This window comes from Dreissena polymorpha, chromosome 13 (genome assembly GCF_020536995.1).
Source record: "Dreissena polymorpha isolate Duluth1 chromosome 13, UMN_Dpol_1.0, whole genome shotgun sequence".
In the NCBI taxonomy this organism is placed as follows: Eukaryota; Metazoa; Mollusca; class Bivalvia; order Myida; family Dreissenidae; genus Dreissena; species Dreissena polymorpha.
Window position 1 is genome coordinate 38,153,973 of NC_068367.1, and position 13,757 is coordinate 38,167,729.

Consider the following 13,757-nt stretch of genomic DNA (forward strand, 5'->3'; position numbering starts at 1 on the left):
CAACGGACCGGAACCACTTTTGAACTCAACCAACATATCATTAAGACAAACATTTTGACAAAGTTACATGAAGATTGGGAATGAAATGTGACTTTTACAGTGTTTACAAGTTTGTTTGTTTTTTTACCTAGTGACCTAGTTTTTGACCTGACACGACCCAGTTTCGAACTCGACCGAGATTTCATTGGGACAAACCTTCTGACCAATTTTCATGAAGATGGGACAAGAAATGTGGCCTCTAAATTGTTTACAAACCGAATGTGGACGACAGACGAACAGACGGACCAACATCGGACAAAGACCGGTCACAACTGCTCACCTGAGCAATCAGGTAAGCTAAAAAAAACATCCAACCTCGAATAACAATTAACTCATAAATGATACACACAACTATTTGTATTATGAAAACATTAGTAATCAAAGGGGAGTAACTACTTTAAACTTAAATGCAATATTTAGAAGAGTTGTCTCGCATGTTACATGACCATAATTCATTATTGTTTAAAAGCCTTTTTACTATATAAATATAAGGAAAACTGCCTCGTCCCCCTGGCAACCATGTTTTTCAACGGACCAAAACCATTTTCAAACTTAACTCACGTATCTAGGAAACAAAGGTTCTGACAAAATATCATGAACATTGGGCCAAAATGTGACTTTTAGAGTGTTGCCATGTTTTCACTATATACATATAGAGAAAAATGCCCCGCCCACTGGCGGCCATATTTTTTCACCGACCTGGACCATTTTCGAATTCGTCCGAGATATCAATAAAACCAATGTTTTGAACAACTTTCATGATGATTGGGCAAAACGTCCAGAATGTTTACAAGGTTTCTCTATAGCCTAATTAGGAAAACTGCCCCGCCCACTGGCGACCATGTTTTTCAATGGACCGGAACCACTTTTGAACTCAACCAACATATCATTAAGACAAACATTTTGACAAAGTGACATGAAGATTGGGCATGAAATGTGACTTCTACAGTGTTTCTTTTTTTTGACCTAGTGACCTAGTTTTTGACCCGGCACAATCCAGTTTCGAAATAGACCGATATTTCATTGGAAGGAAGCTTTTGACCAAGTTTCATGAAGAATGGACAATAAATGTGGCCTCTAGAGTGTTTACAAACCAAATGTGGACGACGGTTGGACGGACGACGGACAAAGACCGGTCACAAAAGCTCACCTGAGCAATGAGGTGAGCTAAAAACTAGCCTTGATTCAAGTGTGTAAAGTGTCGTCCCCGATTAGCCTGTGCAGTCTGCACAGGTTAATCAGGGACGACAATTTCTGCTTTTATTGTATTTTTCATTTAGAGCAATTGTTTTCTTAGCGAATATCCTGTTTAAGGCAAAAAGTTGTGTCCCTGATTAGCCTGTGTGGACTGCACAAACTATTGTCACTAAACACACTCGCTTTAAGCCCCGTTTTCCTGAAATGTGACTCAAATAATATAAATGGTTTCATTTAGTTTAACATAGCTAATTTAGTACAAAACTTAAGCTTGCAACCTAAATAGCACGAGGGTCGATGTGCGACTGCTGCTGCTTTAGGGTCTCAAGTTCCGCCTGTACACGCCACAACGTCTGACGTTCCGACTCGAGAAGGTCAGAGAGGTTAAGAGACTTGGACTTCTCCTCTTCCAAGGCATTTCTGTGAACAAAAAAGTGGTTTCAGGTTTTTCTGCTATTTAAAAAAGGCCGTTAAACGGACCCGATACCAAACCAAGAATGTACATTTTTTGAAGACATAAGAATGAATATTATATTTTAATTTTTTTCCATAAACATATAACAAAGCATATGACTATAACTTTTCACGTGAATTGCATTTTTTTCCACTGGCAGTCAAGAAAAGACAGAAATTTGCCATTGTATTGATAAAAAAAAATCCCAATGTGACCAGACTCCTTTTTCCAAAATGGCTAGAAAAAACTCTGGGTTTAATATTGACCTTCAACTGTATGACTAAACATTGACCTTGAACTGTATGACTAAACCTTGAACTGTATGACTAAACATTGACCTTAAACTGTATGACTAAACATTGACCTTGAACTGTATGACTAAACATTGACCTTGAACTGTATGACTAAACATTGACCTTGAACTGGTATGACTAAACATTGACCCTAAACTGATATGATTTATTCTTGACCTTGAACTGATATGATTTATTCTTGACCTTGAACTGGTATGACTAAACATTGACCTTGTATCAATAGTTACTTCTGTAAATTGTCTCAAATCCTTTAACATTGTGGCAAAGTTTCATGCAAATCCTTCCATTGGTATAGGAGATATGTCAATGACATACAAATCAAGATTCAAACTTTTGACCATGAAGTATGACCTTGATCTGGTATGACTAACTCATGCCTTCTACAAATCTTCTCTATGACCTAAACATTGCAGCCAAGTAAATTCCTTGCATTGGAAAGGTAAATATGGAGGGGGCAGGGAAACATGGAAGATCAGACTTTTGACCTTGAAGTAATCTTGAGTGACCTTAAGCAGCTGTTAAGTAACATGGTATGAAGGTTTTGGTACAGTCCAGGCTTTTTCCCAGAAGGTTTTAGCACAGCAAGCCCGCGGTGCTTGAACTTAAAAATCAATTTTACTGCGGTGCATGTTTTTCCGATCATGTCTTAATGTTTGTTATTTAATATTGTTATATATTACTGAAGTGAAATAAATTGAGTAAAAATAAATAAATAAATAGTAAACAAAAAGTCTTTTAATGCTCTAAAGAAATGTTGATTTTCATTTATATAATGAAGCATTTTTTTTTAATCTATGCACGAAATGCCCCCCAATCCGCATCGACTCCCTTTCGCGCTGCCTTGCCCCTGTGCTTGGCCAAAATCCTAGGGAAATGCCTGCAGTCTTATGAAAGTGCTGAAGAATATTTCTACTTTTACTACTGAATTGTCACCACAAAAGCAAAATACTCGCTCAAATTTATACCCTCTGAACTTGTCATGATAATCTCTCCAATAAATCAATAATTACATAAATCAAACTCGTTATACACACCCATATCTTACAAATTACTTCAAGTGACCCTAAAATAAACATGATTTCGATCTTAAGCACTAATACCTTTTGATCCAAAAAAAGAATAAACTTGTAATGTTTGCAGCGTAAGATTATAACGGGATACAACTAATTTACAGTATGAAGAATTGTTCAGATATTTTTTATCAAATTAAGTGATAATCATTCTATGTAGAAATTTATTATTTTTAAAGTTTGTTATAAATTCTGCATTGCGGTATTCTAAAATGTTTTTCTTGAGTTTTGACTTTTGCTTTCCTGTAATCAAAACTTAATCTTACAACTGTTTAAACTTAACCGACACAGTGTTTTGTGCCATCAATATTAATGCTCATTTTTTGTTTTACGTACATTTCTCTAGATACAGATTTTCACAAATCATAATGTTTTTCCTTTTATTGATTTTTTTTTTTTCATTTAAAAGTCATGCCTACTTTTCTTATGTTTTACTTTATTTATTAATTGTACCAACTTCTGTACATTCTGTACATTTTTCACACAAATGTATTACTTATCCATAATGGTATTTCTATACATTGTCATACCACTTAACCCTTTCCCACTTAAAAGCTAAGTGAAAATTGCTATGTGCAAACAGTATTTGCTGCTCATCAGTATCTTAGGGTTGGAAATGAAGTCTTACAAACTTAAATCTAGTAAGAAAGGTCTTAAATTAAATATAACTATCTAAGGGACTACAAATGCATCAAAATACGTAACTAAGCGGGAAAGAGTTCAAACACAATAGCATAATTTGTGTTTCCATAAAGAATCCATAAACAAGCCCGGCCAGCATTACCTCTCTACAGCGTTCTGAAACTGCAGTAGCCTTCATTTTCCCTCGTAAATATTTGCTGTGCAAGAGAAATAGATCTCTGTCGAGTCCTGTAATTCTCCGTCGGAAGAATTCTCCCCATTTCCTCCGTTATGAGCCCCATTTGCAACATTTGGTTGCCCTCTGGGTTTATCCTTACAGATACAGTTAATGTAATCGCACTGTTTGCATTTTTCTAGCAGCGCAACGTCCGATGTACTTATTGTTTCTTATGAAACTACTCATATTCTTTTATGGGATTTTTTGTCTTGCCAAACACTCATATATAAAATTGTCCTATCTTATTTTAACAAAATGCACTATTATGCTTTCCTCAACTATGTAGTATCATTTCTAAGTGCCTTCAATTCAATAAATAACAAGCAAATTCGTTGAATTGATATCCCCCACCAATATGCTATAATACACAAGTGTTATATTTGATATTCAAAAAAAACATTTTTTCAAGATACAAAGGGTAATAACTCCGTATTTAACAGATGGTGTACAATGACCTTTGGCGTGCATCATCATCATATCCATATAAATACTCATACCAAGTTACAATGAAATTTGCCAAAGCACTTCCAAGATATGGCTCCGGACGGACGGAAAGACGGACGGACGGACAATGCCAAAATAATATCCCTCCGCCTATGGCGAGGGATAATTACTATATTTCCTTGTAAATCGTACCTAGTTGTTTTCTACAACTTAAAATACACAAACGTCCAATGCAGATTCAGGTTGTGAATTGTTAATCACTTCTTTTTATCCAATCCATAACTACATATTAAAACTATCTTATATAAATTTTAAACATCACTTTTTGTGCTGCATACACTGAATAACCACACACAAAATATTGATACGAAAATATGTCAATAATTACATTTTATGATTTCAACACTTAAACAAATCATTAATGAGCTACAGCCATTAATCCGAAGTATAGCCCCCCCCCCCCCGCCAGACATGGCGTGCAATCAATAGTACTAATAAAGCACACTACAAGTAAGTTGTTAAATAAGAAAAACAAGATTATACAAAATACTGAACTATTGAAAATTCCTAAATTCTCAGCATCATGCAAAAATACTCTTTTGGCCCAGATTTTAAATAGTCTAAGTTATTTATGTTTTTGCCAATTATTTATGTTTTAGCCAATTATTTATATTTTTGCCTATTAGTTATGTACTCAGAATAAAAACCTAACATGAGTTTCCAAATATGGATTTTTTACCGTTTAGTAAATTGCAGAACAAATAAAATGTCTAGATAAATAGATTTCCACTTTTATTGCATTTTCTCTATTAGCACTGCAAAAAAATTGGCCATACAAATAATACATTTTCAATTCTCCTTTTCGTTTCATCATCTAACAATAAAATTTCATAGCTAAAAGAAATCACTGTTTATCCAAAAATTCAATCAAAATCCATTTCCGCATAACTTGAACATTCACAGTTAATCAACTACAAAGAAATCGTCCACAAGAACCACAAATGCAACAATATATGCTGTTAACCCTATTAACATGTCATTACAGGTTACTATAAAACAAATTTTGTTCCAAAGAACAATGTATTACAATGGCAAATATTCGGTATTTAAGCCACCCAAAATATGCTGCCAACTTTTTACTGCTGATAATAATTTCATAAATACTACGCACAGATCGAATGATCAACACGTAAAAAGAAACAATAAAAATCTTTTCAGCGGTAAATCGTCCAAATATTTAAATTCCTGCAAAAGCTTTCAACAAGCCAAATATTCATTTGTCATCATTTTTGCATGTATTTAAACTGAGGTACTTCTAGGGTAATGTCATTCACAAAAAAATAATTATTTCTATTATTATTAACCCTCAATGGATGGGAGTAACAATTGGTGACCTGAAATAATATTTAAAATGGTTCAGTGATTGAAAACCTAGCTGTTTAGTGCAATATGTAGCACCGTTTTTCATGGAAAGCTAAACAATATTTGAATTTCAAATTGTCCATGATGTTTTACGACAGTATAATCTACTGAAACATTCATTAATTTCTTTTAATTTGACAATCCTTATTTGGAAAACATAAAAAAGCATATCCAAAATAATGAGCATAAATTAAGTCTATTGAAACTGCACAACTTTCATACATGTTTATTTGTCTAACAAAACAATGGTTTATAATTTTGTTTTTAAATTTATCTATACATATACAGCCTATTTCATAAGTTGGTCGCGTTAGCGGCCGACAAAATTTACAGAGCATATTTTGCAAATCAGTATGTGCTTAGAAGCCTTAAGTACGGTAAGAACCGAAACTCACTCTGCTAGGGACAATTACCGCTGCCTGTCTGTTGAATTCTGTCATGGGATGCTTAAGAGTTATGGAGAATTTTCATTATGAATATAAATAAAGGTGAAACTAAAAATACGAAAAAAATCCATTTAATCACGGATAACCAATATGTTACTGCTATCTTGCGCTTGATCTCAAACAAACATGATTTAACTTTTGTTTTACCTCGTCTTTCCGATTCTGATACTGATACATAAAGGCATCGCTCACTTGAATTCAAGGTTTGTCAAAGCCTTAACATGGTCTTCAAGTAGTTAACCCCAATTGAACCAGATTGAAACAAATTGTTGATTTTGTCAAGATAAATGCTCTGATCATGTTTCATCCAGAATGAGTAATGCATGCGGCTTCTAGAGTGGTTATATGGGATTTCAAAAGAAATGACGGTGGTTATAATGTTTTTTCTAAAATTGTACCTGGTTGCCTAGGTTTTGGATGCACGCAATCCAGGTTCAAACGCAACGTTTCTAGTGTCAAGATAAACATTCTGACTACGTTCTATTGAGATAGGTTAATATATGTGGCTCTTAAAGAGATAACAACATATTATAAGATATAACTTGATTACCAAGTTAAAGCAGTATTGGATAATAGTGGTTACAGCGTACTATTTGATATGCTTACGACCAACAATATCGGATGCCGGACATGGACTGTGCACAATAGCTCACCTTAAGAACTTCGTGCTCAGATTAGCTAAAAACAATACTTCACACTACTTAATCCCGATGTGACAAAATAAGTGTTAATTACCCTGAAGGATGGTTGTCGAAGATGCTGGTAGATAAAGCACTCGAAACGGCCCCTGGTGATTCCCGTTCAATGTAATCTAAGTGAAAACTGAGAGTTATTATGGATTTTGTGAAGATAATATTCTTCTTAAAAGATTGTACCATGTTATCTTACAAACTGGTGTAAAATATGTAAAACCTCTTCCGTAATAAGGTTACATTATTCATTTCAGTTTTAAAACATTGTATTTGTGAAGGAAAGCGTTGTAACTATTAGGAGCTTAAATCTTAAAATCGTATTAATATGTGGACAGCGTGAATGGTCAGTATTTGTAATCTTGTAAATATATTATAATTCCGATGTTGTTATTGTACCTCATTAATCTTTTGCAACGTTAATCTATCTGATTCGAATTTATATACTTACTAGATTTTGAAATTTTATCTGTGCGCAATTAATTTTAAAATAAAAAAATCCTAAATTGTCTTTGAATTTTCAAACCCATCTTTTTGAATTCAATGAAGGCTTTAAAACACCAGTTCAAAAATATATATTATGCTTCTTGAAAAAATGTATTAAATAAGACCCTAAATGAAATGCTTTTAGTCGTGAAGGTCATTGGGAATTGTCTGGCGGCGTTAATATCGGTGGATCACTATTGTCAATATTTCAACACGTGCATTTACTTTTGTTAATATTGAATTTATTTTGTAATATAAGTATCTGAGATATGGTGTGTATGTTTGTTGATTTTCTTATTAGCTGGTTGCAGGTATATTTAAATATTGGTTTGCATGCATTGTATTAAATGATCAAAGATTAGTTTTTAAAATCTTAAAAGCCTTTGAATTTTTCAAACAATCTTTTTGCATGAAATGAAGGCTTAAATCACCAGCTAAATAAATATTAATTATATTCTTATTAAAGGCATTAAATATGACTCTGAATTAAATCCTTTCAGCCATAAAGGTAATGGTAAATTATTAAATGGCGCTTATTTTTTTATGGCTAATGTCACTGGGTAAAAGTGTGCAAATACCTTTTGAACCAACCTATTTTTTTTACATCTTAGGCCCTGATATTCGATATTACTGTTTAGAAACTTATTTGTTTGCTGATGACAATAATATGTTGCATCATGAACAACAAGAACATAAACCTGGATTGGTTGGCTATAAATCAATGGGACATGTCTGAACATCGTCTTATTGAATATCGTACCACATAGTGACGATATAATACCAATTTTAAAGACGCATACAAACTCGGACATATAGGGTTACTTACTTTATGTTATGCATTATCATTATATCTATCTTATTGGCTAAGCTAAATGAATATCGAGAAAATATGATAATATATACGCGATTACTCAAGTCCCTTTATGAATGTGTAGTTATTTACACTAGCGTGTTCATGAACCAAAAAACAAACATAACAGTTTCCTATGAAATGTATATGCGTTGTATAATTTTTAGCTTATGTCTTGTAATTTTTAGCTTATGTCATGGCGTGGTTTCCGTCGTCCGTCCGTGCGTGCGTGCGTTAGACTTGTTCTTGTTTACGCGATAAATTCCACAGTTTTCATCCGATTATTTTCAAACTTGTTCAATGTCTTTATATTAATTAGGACTCGAACCCTATTAAAATGGGTTACATCAGAGTAAAAATTCCAGAATTATCTCCCCTTGAATTAGAGAAAATTGTGAAACAAGGCTTGTTTACGCAAGTAAGTCCACATTATTCATCCAATCATTTCCCAACTTGCACAGTGTCATTATCTAAATAATGAGTCAAACCCTATTGAAAATGAGCAATATCGGAGTTATCAGTCCAGAATTATCTCCCCTTGAATTTGAGAAAAAAATGAAAATCTTTAACATTTTGCCATAACTTTTGTAATATTGAAGATAGCAACTTCATATTTGGCATGCATGTGTATCTCATGGAGCTGCACATTTTGAGTGGTGAAAGGTCAAGGTCATCCTTCAAAGTCAAAGGTAAAAAAAAATCAAAGCGGCGCAGAAGGGTACATAATGTTTCCGACAAAAACATTTCTTGTTTGTTTACATATAAAATTCTATCCTTTTGAAACTTCAACGGATGTTTTATATCATCAAGGGCCAGAACCCCATTGAGAGGGAAGAAAATTTGTCCAACTTATTGTTGAAAAGGAGTCATTTGAAGTTTAAATTATACGTTTCTTCTTGTTTCTGCGATAAATTTCCCATTTTGGGTCTTTTTATTTAAAACTTACTCAGAGTGTTCATACTATCAAGGGCTTGAGCCCTATTGATTCCAGCCAGTTGAGCGAGTCAGGCCCTCATGGGCCTCTTGTTAATTAATTGTATCCTAACACATTGAATTCGTATATATATTTTACAGTTGTTACACTTAAACAAAAGCACTTATCGCATACGTATGCAGTATTATTATTAATATGAGCAAAGTTACCTTTTAGAATCTTTTAGATGAAATGTTGTCTTGCTTAGGATCGAATTTTTTTTTAATGTTGCGTTCATGCCATTATGAACGCAAGTTTAAATCTCGCCGTTCCGTGAGGTGCACAAACACACATACGACATCAAGAAGAACTGCCAGTTCAGCACGTATGGTCAACGAGCAACGCTGTACGTTAATAACAATTTAATACAGCACAAGAGGTACGTTGTTAGTAAGCATACTTAATGTGAGCAAGCGGTCTTAAATCGGTACTAAATTGTGGCGACTCACCGCCATTTTAAATAAAAACAACGTCAAGTCAAAGTATATATCCCTTACATATTGAATTGTTCTTTAAAAATATTTATGAAAATTTTAAAACACTTTAAGCTGTGCCAAGACCATTAATTAAATATATAGTTATAAGAAAATTCCAGAATCATTATTAAGACAGAAATTCTGATTAACTGCCATTAGTCTCACATTCAAGGCAAGTATGGAATGGCCTATACTATGCAAGACTATACATATATCACGACATTAAACATAAAAATCATAAAAGCTGGTTCCACCGCCTTTGAGCGGTCAATACAAAACATCGGAGATTTAAACCAGTTTCAATGCATGCCAAACCTCAAACGTAGTCAATCAATAATCACATAAAATTAAATACGCACCATAGAGTACACATCATACACAAATCAACCAAAATAAAAAAGTATGTGGTCTTAGAAGATGATACCCATTAATTTGAATCTGAAGGCAAAGTTAATCAACCGTTAAAAACGTTAAGTTATGGTTTATAATTATTTATCGCAGTTCATACATAATATTCGCTTTTGATTGGTTTAACAGGGTCACTTGGCTTATTTAATATTTAAATTTGAATATCTACCAATTAACATAGATTAGATCTGTTTTTGAGAGGGACACACAGACGGACGGATCGATTAAAGGCGTGATTGAAAGACAGACACACGTTTCATTACATTATTGTATGTACTTGTAATGTTAAGTCTATTTTTGCTAACATTGACCTTAACTTCGACCTGTGGTTATCAACAACATGTCGTGCAAAATCCTTAAAATGTCCTTGATATGTTTCCATGTTTCATCTAATAATCTTCAGTACCTCCCTGAGAAATTCATGATAAAATTTTAGTGTATTTACACTGTAAATATTTCAGTTTTTGTGGACGGACAGACGAATGCTGAAATGATTGACAGACTGTAGCTCAATGTGTATACTTTTTAATTGATTCTCGAATTGCTCTTTATAAGTGTATCAAGCTTCATACAAGTCTTTTTGAGAAATTGCAAGATCAAGTTTTGCGGACATGGGGACCGACGGACATGTGGAAAGACAGACAAATAGAGGGTTAGTCGCACTGACAGACCTGACGGACGGAGGTGAATCCTATAGTCAAAACCTTTAACATATGGTATGTTTACGAATACTAAGTAGTTGTCATGAATGTTTCTAGGAATCGTAATCGCATTAATCAATTGTATGGAAGCCGTGCTCCTCAATAGCTTTCAATTTGACGCGTTTGGTCTTTAAATCTAATTCACAAGGTTAATGAATAGTGCATATGACGAATACTCTGAACACCGAACCTTGAATTACAAACATATACACACTATTTTTGTTGAAATCAGTTCAAAATGTTGACTGCAATTTGATTATATGTTGTTTTTTTCTTTGGTCAATGTCTTGGAGGAGGATGTGCAAGGACGATTATTGATGAAAAGAGGTAAAACCAAACGAAACAAGCAAAATAACCAAGCGTGCACTTCTTAGATTATTATTTAATACTACCATATACAAATAGGATAAAGCAATGCAACTATTCGTTTGAAAACGTTAATGTTAACGAAGTATAATAAAATAATATTTTGGTACATATTACATGTTGCCTTAACGATAAACTTACTAAAGTATAAATAATGGAAAAATCATACACTCATAAGAAAACAACGCCAGGTCGACAAATCTTTTTCTTTTACAGAACCACGGAATAATTCACTGCATACTCATTTTTTTGGTTCTAGATTTGCCTTGTGTACAAACCTTCTACATACTGAAATATAACGGCATCTTAAAAATATTTTACTCCAGATATCACGACGTAACCGTGCGATCCGAATCCATGTGTGCATGGAATGTGTTATACGTACGTGAAACCTTATTATTTATGTTACTGCTCAGATGATAACATGTGTCCGAACGACGAATCCAGAATGAATTGTGAAACAAGTATGCCTTATAATGGAAATGCTATCATTTACTCCGGCATTATCAATATGATGGCATATATGACAATACTTGAAATTTCGACGGTCGCAACTAAACTATTCCGCGATCAAAGGTATAATATGCCATTGTGATGAAAACGTAAAGCAAATAATATTCATTGATGCGAGTAAATGTCTAATGATCGCAATTTAGAAATGATATGAATATCGTCTCTGTTCTTCAAAAAACACGTAAGTCAATTTTGGCGTGAGAGTATTTTTATTTTTTATTTTATTGGAATGGCGGTTTTATTACTTATTTTCATATACATATGTCCCTTTATTTTGTGATAAATATTTAATTGTTTACTTAGTGTTGCATGGTCGTAACCCATCAACAATTCAGATAAGCAAAACAAGTTTGCATCAGTAGATATATTAGACATTTTGAAATACGAAGTGTACATGCCAATAAAATATTCTAATTTAAATGCCGCTATGAATATATCGGTGGAAACCATTTTTAGCCAATGCTTTTATAAATTTTTAGTTGTTCGCGTAGCGAACAGCTTATGTTGTTGCTTACAATTTCAAGTCAGCTCGGCTAATCTACAGAAAGCCTACTACCCGCCACACCTGCCGTATCCGCGCGAGAAAGAGTTGTCTAATGTATGCAAGAGATTTGAGCTCCCCAACAATATTCTTTCACAAATGAAAACATTATGTGAATATCGTGTTAAATGGGATATTTTTTAACGGAGCTTATATAGAAAAAAATCAATAAACAATGTTTGTATTATACGTGTCGCGGAAGAAATTATTAATGAATGATTAAAATAGTCCACTATCTACTGCGTCTTAATGACGTAGTACAGGTCATTCATAATCTGAGGCTATTAATAGATTCGGGAAAACAGCGCAATAGAATAAGGTTACGTTTGTTTACTAGTATAGTCTCAATTTATTAAACGTTGAATGTGAGCTCAGCAATAACTTCAGGGATACGATAGACAAGAACAAAAATGCTTCATAATCGCTTAAACCGAATATAACAAACAATTAAATATAACACTTTTTTTTTTCGTAATCTCGCTCATGCTTCGACAGCGGGGTTAATTATTTCTGGGAAAACTGATAGCGGCGATCTTTTGTAATTACTGGTGCTAACAACGCAATAGTAGAAGGTTAAGCTTGTTAATATTCACAGTTCTCAATTTATAAAACGTTGAACATGAGTTCACCAATTACTACAGGTAAACTATAGACAACCTCAAAAATGCTTTATAATCGCTTAAACCGAATGTTAAAAAACAACTAAATATAGCAAGATTTATGTTGTAAAAAGGTAGTCGGCGTAAATGCTGACTTCGAAATAAAGTTTGCAATTTACGCTTCTAAATAAATACACAGAAAACAAAAGTTTAACTATTGTGTTTGTTTTCACTTGCAAGTCGCATATTCTCGCATGAAAGCTTTATCATTGTCAAACCACAAATTAGTGTAAGTAGATAAAAATTATACTACGGGAGTGCACATCATTTGTGTCCTCACTTGCCTTTTTATGAGTATATTTCTTCACTATCGAAATATATCGTATGTTAATAATTGATTTAAACGCAGTTTTCTTTCTACACATTTAAATCACACTTTCATAGCCGCGTCATGCGAAAATGGGTCTTATTCGTTTTGGCCAGCGTCTCTTAAACCCAATATGCGCATTGCGCAGTCTGGTCAGAGGCGATGCTGTTCGCTATAAAATCACTCAATGTGTTATGGTCTCATTATGTATCCCCTGATCAGACTGAGAGATGTGTATAGTGAATGGATAATATATATGATGGGCGCATATGGAATAAGACCCATTTTCGCATGACGAGGGTCATTAAAAATCTCATTGCGAATTGTGAATGGCACTTTTTAGAACAATGCTTTTTTATAAAAAATTGAATTCAAAATAGCAAAATTGTAAATAAGGACAGCCTATTAGGGCGTTCAGAAACGATTTCCAGACATGCTGACAGAGTACAGTAAACATTGTGGTTGGATAATTAAACGAATTTCCTCTTATCGTGACACAATACTATTTCGGTAATGTTTGTTTTCTCATCTTGAAAGCAAAAA